We start from the raw sequence: 12,478 nt of genomic DNA on the forward strand, positions 1-12,478 counted from the left end.
GGAAGAGAGGCCCCTTGGTCTTGCAAACTTTATATGACCCAGCACAGGGGAATGCCAGGGCCAAGAAGTGAGAGTGGGTGGGTAGGGGAGCAGGGGCATGGGGTGGGTATGAGGAACTTTCTGGATGGCATTTGAAATGTAAACAAAGAAAATAATAAAAAATAAAAATAAAAATAACATTGGGCCTGTGACATGGCTCAACTGGAAAAGGTACTTGCTGCATAAGCCTGATGACCTTAGTTGAGAGCTCAGAACTACACAGAAAAGCTGGTTGCCGTAGTCCCATCTTTAATTCCATTGCTCCTCTGATGGGATAGAAGGTAAGGCGGGAACTCTAGGATTTCCTAGAAGTCAGTGTGCCTAGGGAATGCGGTATAAGAGAATCAACTCCTGACGGCCATCTGCTGACCTCCACAGGCACACTGTGGCATGAGTGCATGTATGTGCCTGCACTTGCACATGCATGTGCACATAACAATGATGATGATAATGATGATGAATTTATTTTTGAGTGAAGTCATTTTGATTATACTTTAATATAAATCATATATTTTATTTTTTACTTTATTTTTTACTTTATTTTTTATTTTTTTAAACTCCATATTTTATTCACCCCCTCCCATACAACCTCCAACTGTTCCACATTTCATACCTCCTCCCCAACCCTCTCCCTGTCTCCACGTGAATGTCCCACCCCCCACCCCACCTGACCTCTAAACTCTCTGGGGCCTCCAGTCTCTTGAGGGTTAGGTGCATCATCTCTGAATGATCACAGACCTGGAAGTCCTCTACTGTATATGTTTGGGGGCCTCAAATCAGCTCGTGTATGCTGTCTGTTTGATGGTGCAGTGTTTGAGAGATCTAGGGGGTCCAGATTAATTGAGACTGCTGGTCCTCCTACAGCATCGCCTTTCTCAGCTTCTATCAGCCTTCCCTAATTCAACAACAGGGGTCAGCTGCTTCTGTCCATTGGTTGGGTGCAAATATCTGCATCTGACTCCTTCAGCTGCTTCTTGGGTCTGTTGGAGGTCAGTCATGCTAGGTCCCTTTTTATGAGCGCTCCATAGCCTCAGTATAGTGTCAGGCCTTGGAACCTCCCCTTGAGCTGGATCCTACTTTGGACTTGTTGCTAGACCTTCTTTTCCTCACGCTCCTCTCCATTTCCATTCCTGTAGTTATTTCAGAAAGGAACAATTATTAGTCAGAGATGTGACTGTAGGATGGCAACCCCATCCCTCACTTGATGTCCTGTCTTCCTGCTGGAGGTGGGCTCTATAAGTGCCCTCTCCCTACTGTCTGGCATTTCATCTAAGATCCCTTCCTTTGAGTCCTGAGAGTCTCTCACCTCCCAGGTCTCTGGTGCATTCTGGAGGGTTCCCCCACCCTCCTATCTACCAAGGTTGCCTGTTTCCATTCTTTCTGCTGGCCCTCAGGGCTTCAGTCCTTTTCCCTCACCCAATACCAAACTAAACACCATTAGTGGATGGGTCAATGAAATTGTTTCCCATTCTTCCTGATCTCTGGGTGAGACTCACTGGAAGGTGGTTACATCAGTCACTTCTACAGTTCTCTCTGTCCTGTAGCCTCTGTGACCTCCCATTGTCTACTGACCCTGTCTTGAGGATGGAAAGTGCAAGCAACCTCCTGATATTGTTTTGAAAAAGTGTTGACTCCTGGACTCCCTAAAAGTCTCAGCCCCAGATCTCCAAGGAACTTGAAAACTCCTGTCCAGTTTTTTTTGGTTTTGTCTTAAAGTTCAAGTGTACACATAGATCTTTTCTCCCTTGAAGAACAGATGGAGTTTCTATTTATTATAAAGCTCTTGTAACTTCCAATAATGTTTCTGCTAAAACACTACTCATACCTACAGTCAAATCATTCTGTATAGAAAGAGAAATGAGGATAGAAGAGAGAGGAAAGTGACCATGAGACACTACATGAGGTTCCTGCAGCCATAGGTCCTTTAGCGAGGGAGAGTAGGAGAGAGAGGCAGCTGGCTAACGGACAACAGTGAAGAGCCTGAGGAGGGACCACAGAGACCACAGTTGAGAGCCTGGACCTCTATCAGTAGCACTTGGCAGCATCCTTTGAGACCTATTCCTTGGCAGGAGCTCTCTTAAGCCCAGAGGCTTCATCAGAAAACCCAGTGAAGAGGTCCCAGTCTTAAGGAGCTGGGATATAGACCCAAATGCGACCGCAAGTCCTATCCTTCACAGAGGGTTGCTTGGACTAAATGATTTCATTTCCAAGTGTTTCAATTCTTCTTCTGAAAATTATGAATAAGCTTTGAAAGAGTTTTGGTAATAATTAAACGACAGAGTGTCTGTAACATGCCTGTGTTTACTGAATGGCATCCTTGCTGGTAATCCCTGTTTCAAAGTGGACCCCCTATGAGGCGAGCAGTCTACATACCACAGTACAGTCATTCATTCACAGGATACCACCTGAGTAATTGCACTTGATGCCTGGTCGGGCTTTGCCCAGGGCTCATGAGAGCTATAGTTCTCCCTGTAAAGAACCAGACACCCTGATCTTTCTGCTCCCCACAAAGTACCTAGATAGTTTTTACACTGTTGGACAGATTGAAAAATAAAACAAGGACTTTATTTTTTAAAAATATAACATACATACAGTATTTTTTTGACTTTTTATTAGATACTTTTTTATTTACATTTCAAATATTATCCCCTTTCCTGGTTTCCCCTCCAAAAAAACCCCTATCCCCTCCCCACTCCCCCTGCACCAACCCACCCTCTCCTGCTTCTTGGCCCTGGCATTCCCCTATAGTGGGGCATAGAGATGTCACAGGACCAAGGGCCTCTCCTCCCATTGATGATCAACAAGGCCACCCTCTGCTACATATGCAGCTAAAGCCATGGGTCCCTCCATGTGCACTCTTTGGTTGGTGGTTTAGTCCCTGGGAGCTCTGGGGGTACTGGTGGGTTCATATAAAACTACACATGGAGTGCCTCAGGCAGACTCCCAGGAATCGGCCCTCAGAATTCTGCTAAGAGTAGGAGGCTATTTTATAAAGACACTTTACAGCTTGGCCACCTACAGTGTGAATTTCTCATGTGTCTGGGGTGACACAGTTTCCACCCACACCCTCTGACTGAATTGGTATGAGCCGTCTGAGAAACAGTAACCCTACTTTCTAAACAGGATTTCCAGGCTAGAAATGAATCTTTGATAGGTCTATTTCATTGCCTTAGGTATCTTCTTTTGGCAGCTTCTCTGTCATTAGTACTGTATTAGGGGATTGGTAGGAAAAGGAGAAAAGACAAAAAGAACAGACATCAGCTAATTGTGCAGAGGGCCACCAGTCTGCTGCACACTTTTGGAACTGGAGGGCATTCAACAAGAGTGAAGGTTGGGAATTACTGCTGTGGGTTTTATTTCCTCAAACTAGCCTACTGCTCCTTAGAAGGAAATAGTCAGAATCCACCATCCAGAACCTAACTCTTCTAGAAGTCATGTGGGTTTAAAAAGTTATTTGACTCCATAGCTGCCTTCCCTGACTGTGTCGACTCCTCAGGTAACACACATATGGCTTCTAAGTATTTTGAGAGGGTACTCATCACCCCAAAAGATGATCCCTGGAACTGATACCCATTACTGGCAAGCAGAGTGACAGGAGACCCCAGAGGACTGTGCTTGCAAAGAACCTCCAGCGCCTGTGGCTAACTGTTGCCCTAGTTTGATCTTAAAGTCATCATCTGGGATAATCCTTTCAAATCTGTTCCCCTGCTTAAGAGGCACCAGGCATGTGAACAAGTTCTCTCCCAGGAGCCTTTACATCAGCTGGTCAGAGCCAACTTTTAGCAAACATAGACATCACATCAAACCTTCCAACAGATGTCCCTTTCACAGAAGTTGGAGCAGAACCAACACTATGGAGAAATTGTAAAGAAGAAACAGCCAAGCATTCCCAGTGGATAAGCAGAGCACTCTCACGGAAAACCTGCTCTAGGGTAGAAAGTGAGTTTTACAGAGTGTTTGAACCACCTTTCCCAAGTCCTTTCCCACCCAGCGGGCCCCACTGCCAGACAGGAGGCACAGAGCACTGTGTACTCAACAAAGTGTTGGTCAGCTTCACAAGTCTTAATGAAACATTTTAGTAATCAGCGTAAGGTTTAGAAGTGGGGAGTCAGCGTCCAGCCCTTACCTAACTCCCCTCCAGTGTGATGGTGTAGAAGTTTCTGATTCGTATTCCAATTTCCCCTCTTCCTGGCATGGATGCCTTGCAGGAACACTAATATGTGAGTCGTGCCAAGCACTAACTAAGAGCATTCCATACGCATTCCAGGCCACCAAGAGGTTCAGGGTCACTGAGTCAGACAATGAATTGGAACAGTTGATGACTTTTGCAGGGTCTGGATGAACAAAAGGAAGCCCAGGTGATTCATAAAGGTGGGAGGCTGGCTTTTTTTTAAAAAAAAGCTATTTAGCACGCTTTACTTTGATGGCTCTGAAGACAAAGAATTGCAGGCCCTCCAATAGGCAGAAATAAAGCTAGTGAACTTAGTGTTATGAATCTCAGTAGGATAGGGGATTTGCTTAGTACTTATTTATAAGGCACTAAGCCAAAAATTCAGTTTACTTGCAGAATATTTTTCTTGATTCTATTGTGAGTAAGGACAGGCACTTGATACCAGAAAATAAAGCCACCAGTCCAATGGTGCCTGCTTTTAAATCAATGTGTGTGTTTGTGTGTATGTATGTGTAGTGTAAGTATGCATATGGTATACTCATAAGATATATATGTATGGTATATGGATATGTGGTGTGTGTATGTGGGTGTGTTATGCATGTATATGGAACTGTATGATGTGTGTGCATATATATGTATGTGTGTGTATTATGTATATATGTGTACAATTTATGTATGGTGTATGTGTATATATGTTATATATACACATATATGCATATATGAGGTATATGGGTTTGTGTGTGTGTGTGTGTGTGTGTGTGTGCGCGTGCACGCGCACGCGCGTATGTGTGTCAGTTACATACTCATGTGTGCAGAAATGTATATAAACGAGTGGGCATTCTTGTGGTGGCCACACTATGGCTATCAGGTGTTTCCCTCACTTGCTCACCATATCACCAGTATGTGCTATCTTTTTTTCTGAGAAAAGTATCTTCACAGAAACTAGAATTTAATGTTTGGCCTAGGCTGGCTGACTAGTGGGCTCTGGGGGTCCCTAACTTTTACAGCCCTGTATTGGATTCACATGGAGTGATGCTGGGCTTTTTACATAGGTGCTAGGTGTACAAATTCAGGTCCTCGTGCTGGCACTTCTCCATCAAGCTGCTTTTCAATCCCTTGCTCTAATTCTTATCCTGGCCATGGCCTAGAATTCATTGGCGTCAGAGTACAGCCATAATGGCTCCTTGTTCTTGGACTTCCAGCCTCAATGAGAAAATAATGTCTATAATTTTATCCACAGAGCCCTGTGGAATATTGCTATAGAAACTCAAGCAGATTAATGCACTATATAATCTACAGACCCTAGTATACAAGATTCAAGGAGGTCGCTGCAGCATGTAGTCAGCAAAGTTGATTATCCTGGGGATTGGATTGCTAAATCCAGTGGATACTTTGAATAACTGTGCTACACCTGCCCATGGGAATGCCACAGCCTATTATACAAAGAGGTTCAGAAAATGAAGATGAAGCAAGCTCAAGAGATGCCAGAGTTAAGTGCTTTGACATGTGCAGGAGCTCGGTGGCTGAAGTGGAAGGCCACCTGCTGCTGGCCCATCACGCTAACCCTGCCTACTCCTTCCCCTTAGGACAGCCACAGATATTTCCATAGCAGGTGCGTGGCTTCCCTGTACAGTTTCCACAGACATCTCTCTGCATTGTTCTCACTGACTCACTGTTTCTGCTCCAAGTAAGTTGAAATAACTGCCCAGAGAGCTGAACTCAGAAAAGAGGACAGACTGATGAGGCCAGTTGGTTTCAACTGGGGTGCTCGAATGTATACTACACAGGGAGTGGGGAAATAGAAAACTTACCAAATACTGGAGATATCACGTCTCCCAACCCACTCATAATTGCTGAACTTGTCCTTTTGGTTTGCATGTATAGTTCTTGATTCGTAGACTCAGAAAAAAAAAATCTGTTTATCTTCAATACATGTTTTGTTAGGAGGAGCATTTGAAGAACAAACTTTGTAAGTATGGCCTGATTATGATTATGGTTTGGAAATTTGGCTCACTCATAGGGTACCTTCCAGGCTGTGCCATGCTGTAGTTCTCCTCTTGAATTTTATCTTTGATGAGAGCCATTGTCTTGTTCACTGTCATGTTTCTGGCATGTTTCACTCATGGCCCCTTTCTGAGGGTTGTCTACCAGGGCTCTGTGTTCCCATTGGCCATCTTCCACATGATTTTATTGGAAAACATCTACACTAGTCTAGAGCCTGGATTGAAAATAGCTGCCCAGTAAACATGCACTTGCACAAAAAATTCAAGTTAAGCTATTTCAAATTCGATAAATCTTCAGAGCCCTGTCACTAGAGGGAGTGACACTCTTGTTCACCTTTCTAGATCTTTAACGGAAAGAGTTTGATTATGGATTTGCTGAATATAGAATTCTCAGATTGAGAAAATCTTCCCCTTCTGTTCTGAGATGAGTTGGTTTCCTGCTCATGAGTCATACACAATCCTCATTCCTAGTCTTCCACTTTGTTTCTCTCAAGGCCATCACACACTCATTCTGAAATCTGACAACAGTTTTCACTGCTAATACATTTTTACTTTTATTTTGTGTATTTTATTTTGTTTTTCTAGGAATTGGTGTATGTGTGTGTGTGTGTGTGTGTGTGTGTCTGTGTGTCTGTGTTTGTGTGTGTCTATGTTATGATTTTCAATATTAGAAATCTGTGATAGAATGAATTAGAAAATAGATATTCTATTTCCTTGGTACAGATGGTCTAAAAGGCACTAATAGAGTCTTTCTCTTCTACTTTGGACCCTTTCCAAGGTCCTCTTCTCTCCCCAAATCAGCATGTACAATTCCTAAACTACGCATGTCCACCCTTCCTTAATCACTTGCTTTGACTTGGGCCACCCAGGAAATTAAAATGGAGTTAGTAAGGGCTACATTGTGACTCAGTAAGATCAACAACTCAGTGCTTACAGGCGCTGCCATGTGGATGAGGCTGAGGAGGTAGACTGGTTGGTACCCTTTGCCGTCTTCTCACAAGCTAGAGTCATCTAAGGAAATGAGAACCACAACTGAGGAATTGCCTCCACCAGACTGCCCTGTAAGCCTGCCTGTGGGACATTTTCTAGAGTAATTGAGTTGAGAGGACCCTGTCCACTTTGGAGAACACTGCTACCCTCTGAGCAGATGGCCCTGGGTTGTATAAAAAATGAAAGTGAGCCAGCTAATATGCAGAGATCCTCCATGTTCCTGCCTTTGTACCTGCTTGGGGTACTGCCTTGGTTTCCCTCAAGTGAGTGATCAGGGTTTATAAGCCAACACCCTCTCTCTTCCCCAAGTTAGTAACAAATTAGAATAGGTGAACTAAGTCAAGGTTAAGAGTGGGCAGCTGTCCTCAGCTTCAAGTCAATATTCCAAGTAGCAGCATGGACCAGGACTGCTGGCTCCTCAAAGGTGATCAAAACAGTCAGAGATCCAAATGGTTACATAAAAACACACCCATTTAAGTGTTTTGAGAAGTAATTAAGGTGTTTACAGTCCACAAGACTACTTCAAACAAATGTACCTGTGAACCAGATTTCATCTCTGGACCACCACTGGGAGCTACTGAGGTCAAACTGCTCCAGATAGGAGAGTAAGACCAAGGGATGAAAAGGTCGCAGTCGGATTCTCTACCACGGTGGCTTTGATTTTGTTTGGAGACAGGAGTCCAGCTGGCATTTTTTCCAGAGATGGGAAAGTGCCAATGACATGATCTAAGCTTATAGGATCCCTCTGCCCACTTTTGTCAAGCAAAGATTCAACCATAACAGGTCAGAGAAACCAACATAAGCCAAGAGGAGATGCCATATGGAGATATCTACATGGACATGCTTGCCTGGAGACTACTTATCCTGTCATGGAAATTAAAAACAGGCCGCAGTACAGAGGAACTTGTCTTCTGAGGAACGTGTCTTTGCAGGGAATTGGAAAGAACCTCTCAGTCTCGCTGGAGGGAGGTGCTGTCCATCTCCTCAGTCCTAGGTGGAGATTGATTTTCTGCAGGAAAACTCAGAGAATATTCCTGACAAGGGGCTTCCAGTGGAATGGGATTTGGTTCATACATAAGAAAAAGCCACATAATGGGTTGAATCATGTTGAGGGGTTCCAGTTGAACAGGGTAAGAGGTGCCTGAGTGTCTCCTGCCAGACACATATAGCCACTGTATTCATAACTTTTGTCAGAAGAAGAGAGGGGCCAATCTGCATCTGCTCTCCAGGGACAGCAGATGAGTTACCAGCTCACCGTTATGAGAGTTTAAAGTGTTCTATGAGGACTGAATGGCCTGGTTCTTTCAAAGAGCTTTCCCCATAAGACAAAGCAGAGGAGTCCCCTCTCTGCCTTCCAGGGCCTTTCCCAGCCCCCTCTCCCTTTGTCTGCTCCATCTGGGAACTATAAGGTATCTGCCCTGAGATCCTGAGATGGCCTTTCCCATTAAGTCCCATTCTTATTTATCTTCTATGGAGAGAGCTCACTCTAGGTCTGAGTCTACAAACCGTGGGAGTGTCCAATATAACCCCGTCCAGGGGAGCCCTGATCTCATTATCTAGGGATGGTTTCATTTAAAGAATGGCTTTCTTCACTGATGAATGAAGCAGGAGGGTGGAAGGCTATGATTTGCATTCATTGCGCTCTTAGTTCTTGAAACACTGAATTGTGTTTCTGCGCTGGACTCTGCCTTTCTTTTCCGCACCCAGCAGCTCCCAGGTCTGCATCCATAAGCTCTCCAAACCCAAACAATAGAACCCTCCACTCGGAAACTGGAACTCTGGTTTCAGGGAGCGAAGCCAACCCAAAGCCTCCCTGAGGTTGCCCCATACTTGCTGCTGGTGTCATAATTTTGATCTTTGCTTGCATTCAATTTAGTGAGTAATTATATTCCTGTTCCTTGATGTTTTTCTTTCATTGCTTGTAAGTTTTGGGATTTTTTTTTTTTAAGTATGTATCCTTGTGTTTTATTGTAGTCTCAAAGACCTCGTGGATTATGCTAGGAACACAAGGAATTTGGTTGCACAGGTTTGGGTAAAGAGCAAAATGCTCACCAGAAAAAAGTATTTACCAAGATTAGACCCTAGGCTGGCAATCTATAACTGCACATACGTGAGTCATTAGTTATGCACACTTGTTTTATTCATAATTTGTCATGTTTGGGGTTACCAAAGTAATTCTAATGATGGGTGAATATAACCAAAAAATCTTTTACCTCATCTTAAAACATCCACTGATCCATCTCATTCAGTACAATAGTCAATGTTAAAAGGAAAACATAAAACAAACATGCACACCATGGCACGGTTTTCATAAACGTCTATTTCATCATTGGTGGGTAGCACATTTAACAGTTAAATACATTTAAATAATGTATAGGAGGCCGCACCACGGCAGCACTGCTAACAAGATAACCATCCAACGAGGAACCAGCAAACAGGTGACTGTCTAAATATTTAAAATACAGCTCTTGCTTAATCATCCTTTGATGTGATCACCTTCTAGGGGGGAAGGAGGAGCCTGCTGGTCGCATGGAAATATATTAAGGCCAAATCTTCTGATATTCATTCCCAGAGGTTTCTTTTAACTGGATTAAGCCTACAACTCCAAGGCAAGCCCGAGTTTGTGGCCTCCAGCATTAAAGTTCTTTCTGTCTACCAGGGCAGATAGTGTAAGCTTCACACCAGGCCTCAGAGTCTGAGTATAGCCCACTCTAATTAAACTAGAGTTGTTGACCTTTGCAGAAATAGAAGCAGTGAGATCCAACTGGTATTTAGCTGCAATGCCAAAACGAGTGCAGTTGGTACCTGAAGTCCAAGCAAGGTTTACTGGAGTATCAAAATCTTCACATAATTTCTGATAAATTGATCCTCCAAATTCTGTCCCATTATTTACATTTGTGTGTAGCTGGAAGCACCCAGTCCTGTAGCCGACTGCAAAGTTACTCCTTGTCAGCTTTGATCTGGCACTGTCAAAGGTCATTTGGTACCCAGCAAGCCAGCCCTCATAACCAAAGACAGCTGACCCATGGATGGCAGGTCCAGCAAAATCAAAGTCAACATCACAGTCAAGGTTTATACATTCCCTCTTGTAAGCAGACTTGATTTTACTACTTTTCTTTCCTGTGTTCGGTGAAAAGGTGGTGTCAAAAGTCAGTTTCAAACCTTGACAAATCTGGTGTTCAATTGGAATCTCTGTCCCCAGAATGTTATTGGTGTTCCATTTCTCTGTGAAAGTCAGACCATACTCACACCATTTGTACTTGGTCTCCAAGGTCCCCCTAACTTTACTAGTGTCTGTATTAGATGAGCCAGATGTTGAAAATTTCACACCACTGCATGACTTCGTCTTCACATCCAGCTTCACCAACCCCAAACCAAATCCTTTGTTGAAAATGTCTTTGGCAGCTTTGCCGAGGTCAGCATACGGTGGAGGGATACACATCGGCCGTGGGCATACCGGTACACAACACTCAGCCATGGCGAAGTCGAGGGGGAAAAGGTAATCTACGGGTGTCTGAGGGGCGCTGCCGCCACCGCTCGGCTCGCAGCTGAGGCCACTCTGCTATCTGGAAGTTGTGCTGCAGCCACTGCAGTTGGAGGGCGAAGTGAAGGAGACACCATTGCGCCCCACCACAAGCCTGGCCTCCCCCAGCCAGATCAAGTGTTGGGATTTTTTTATACCAATAATATTGAAAGTTCCTGAACAGCAGAAACAGCTTCTCACACATTGCCAGAGATCCACATGCCCAGTAGGACCGGGCTCAGAGAAGATACTCAATGCACACCACTAGCCTGTGCAGAGTGCATCGAGCACCCAGATTCGCCTTTAACCTACTCATAATTTCACTAAATATATATATATATATATATATATATATATATATATATATATATATATATATTCTAAGTAAACTATAGTTCCAACTTTTACTGCTAAAAGACCTGTTCTTTGTAAGTCACACTTGTTGTCTTCTTGTATCTAGAAAAGGATGACTTGAGAAAATGACCAAAGTTCTGAGCAAGATTTTGCTTACTAATATTACTAGAAAAAGAAATGATGTGTGTTATTAGCACATCCTTTCTAAGCAATACATCAACGCTTCCTCTTAAGTGGATCAGATTAAAAATTATTGCTAACATTAAAAGCCTAGTCACTTAAGACTATGGACAAACATCACAGAAGTTAGAGCCAAAGAGGTGAGATTGCTCAAGCCTTTTAGAGCCCAGACTATCTTGAGTGAGTCCACTCAAGACACTAGGCACTGTTTGTACAATGTTGGATTTGGTTTTGCTTTGATTTGCTTATAACTGTGAGCTGGTACTTCCCTTTTAGAATAGGATATATGAGTCTTATGGCCAGAACATATAGCCAAAGAAATAATGTTTTAAAAAAAATAATTTTTCAACTGTGAAAATTTTTAAAGAATATGGAACTTTTAAAGTTGGACTATTTTATATTGTGATAATGACATTAGATTTGGGTGATAAATAAACATTTTTTAAAATATAGCTTCGTTGACAAAGAGTCAATTGTACTGGTTAGTTTTTGTCAACTTGACACATTGTAGACACCTGAGAAGAAAGAGCCTCAGTTGAGTAACTGGCTCCACCAGATTGGCCTGTGGACATGTAATGTCTTAATTGATGATTAATGTAGGAGGGCCCAGCCCACTTTGGGTACTGATACCCTTAGGCACATGGTTCTGGCTGGTATAAGAAAGGTGACTGACTAAGTAGAAACAGAGGAAGGAAGCCATTAAGCAGCATTGCTCAATGCAATACCTGCATACAGGTTCCTATTTTGAGTTCTAGCCTTGTCTTCCCTAGATGGTGAACTGTAACCTATAGATCAAATACACTTTTTATTCCCTAAGTTTCTTTTGGTCATGATGCTTATCAAAGTACTACAGAAGCCTAATAAAAGAGCAGGGGTGACCAGTACCAACTATGATTCATCACTACTACATACAGTTAGCATAATAAGGCCAGTCTCCACCTCAGCATCACTGACTTTAGGATCACCCACCTCAGGATCACCCACCTCAGGATCACCCACCTCAGGTCACCCACCTCAGGATCACCCACCTCGGATCACCCACCTCAGGTCACCCACCTCAGGAAAACCCACCTCAGCATCACCCACCTCAGCATCACCCACCTCAGGATCACCCACCTCAGGATCACCCACCTCAGCATCACCCACCTCAGGTCACCCACCTCAGCATCACCCACCTCAGGTCACCCACCTCAGGATCACCCACCTCAGGTCACCCAC

At 43.6% G+C, this 12,478-nt stretch overlaps 1 long non-coding RNA gene and 1 pseudogene across 1 annotated transcript in view; one reads left to right on the plus strand and one right to left on the minus strand.

Annotated features, from left to right (window-relative positions):
- The window catches only part of LOC110319088, a 74,787-nt gene that overhangs the window by 26,081 nt on the left and 36,228 nt on the right, over nucleotides 1-12,478 (plus strand). The window lies entirely within an intron of this gene.
- LOC110319087 lies at nucleotides 9,632-10,698 on the minus strand (annotated as a pseudogene).

Source organism: Mus pahari, chromosome 3, assembly GCF_900095145.1.
Source record: "Mus pahari chromosome 3, PAHARI_EIJ_v1.1, whole genome shotgun sequence".
Lineage (NCBI taxonomy): Eukaryota > Metazoa > Chordata > Mammalia > Rodentia > Muridae > Mus > Mus pahari.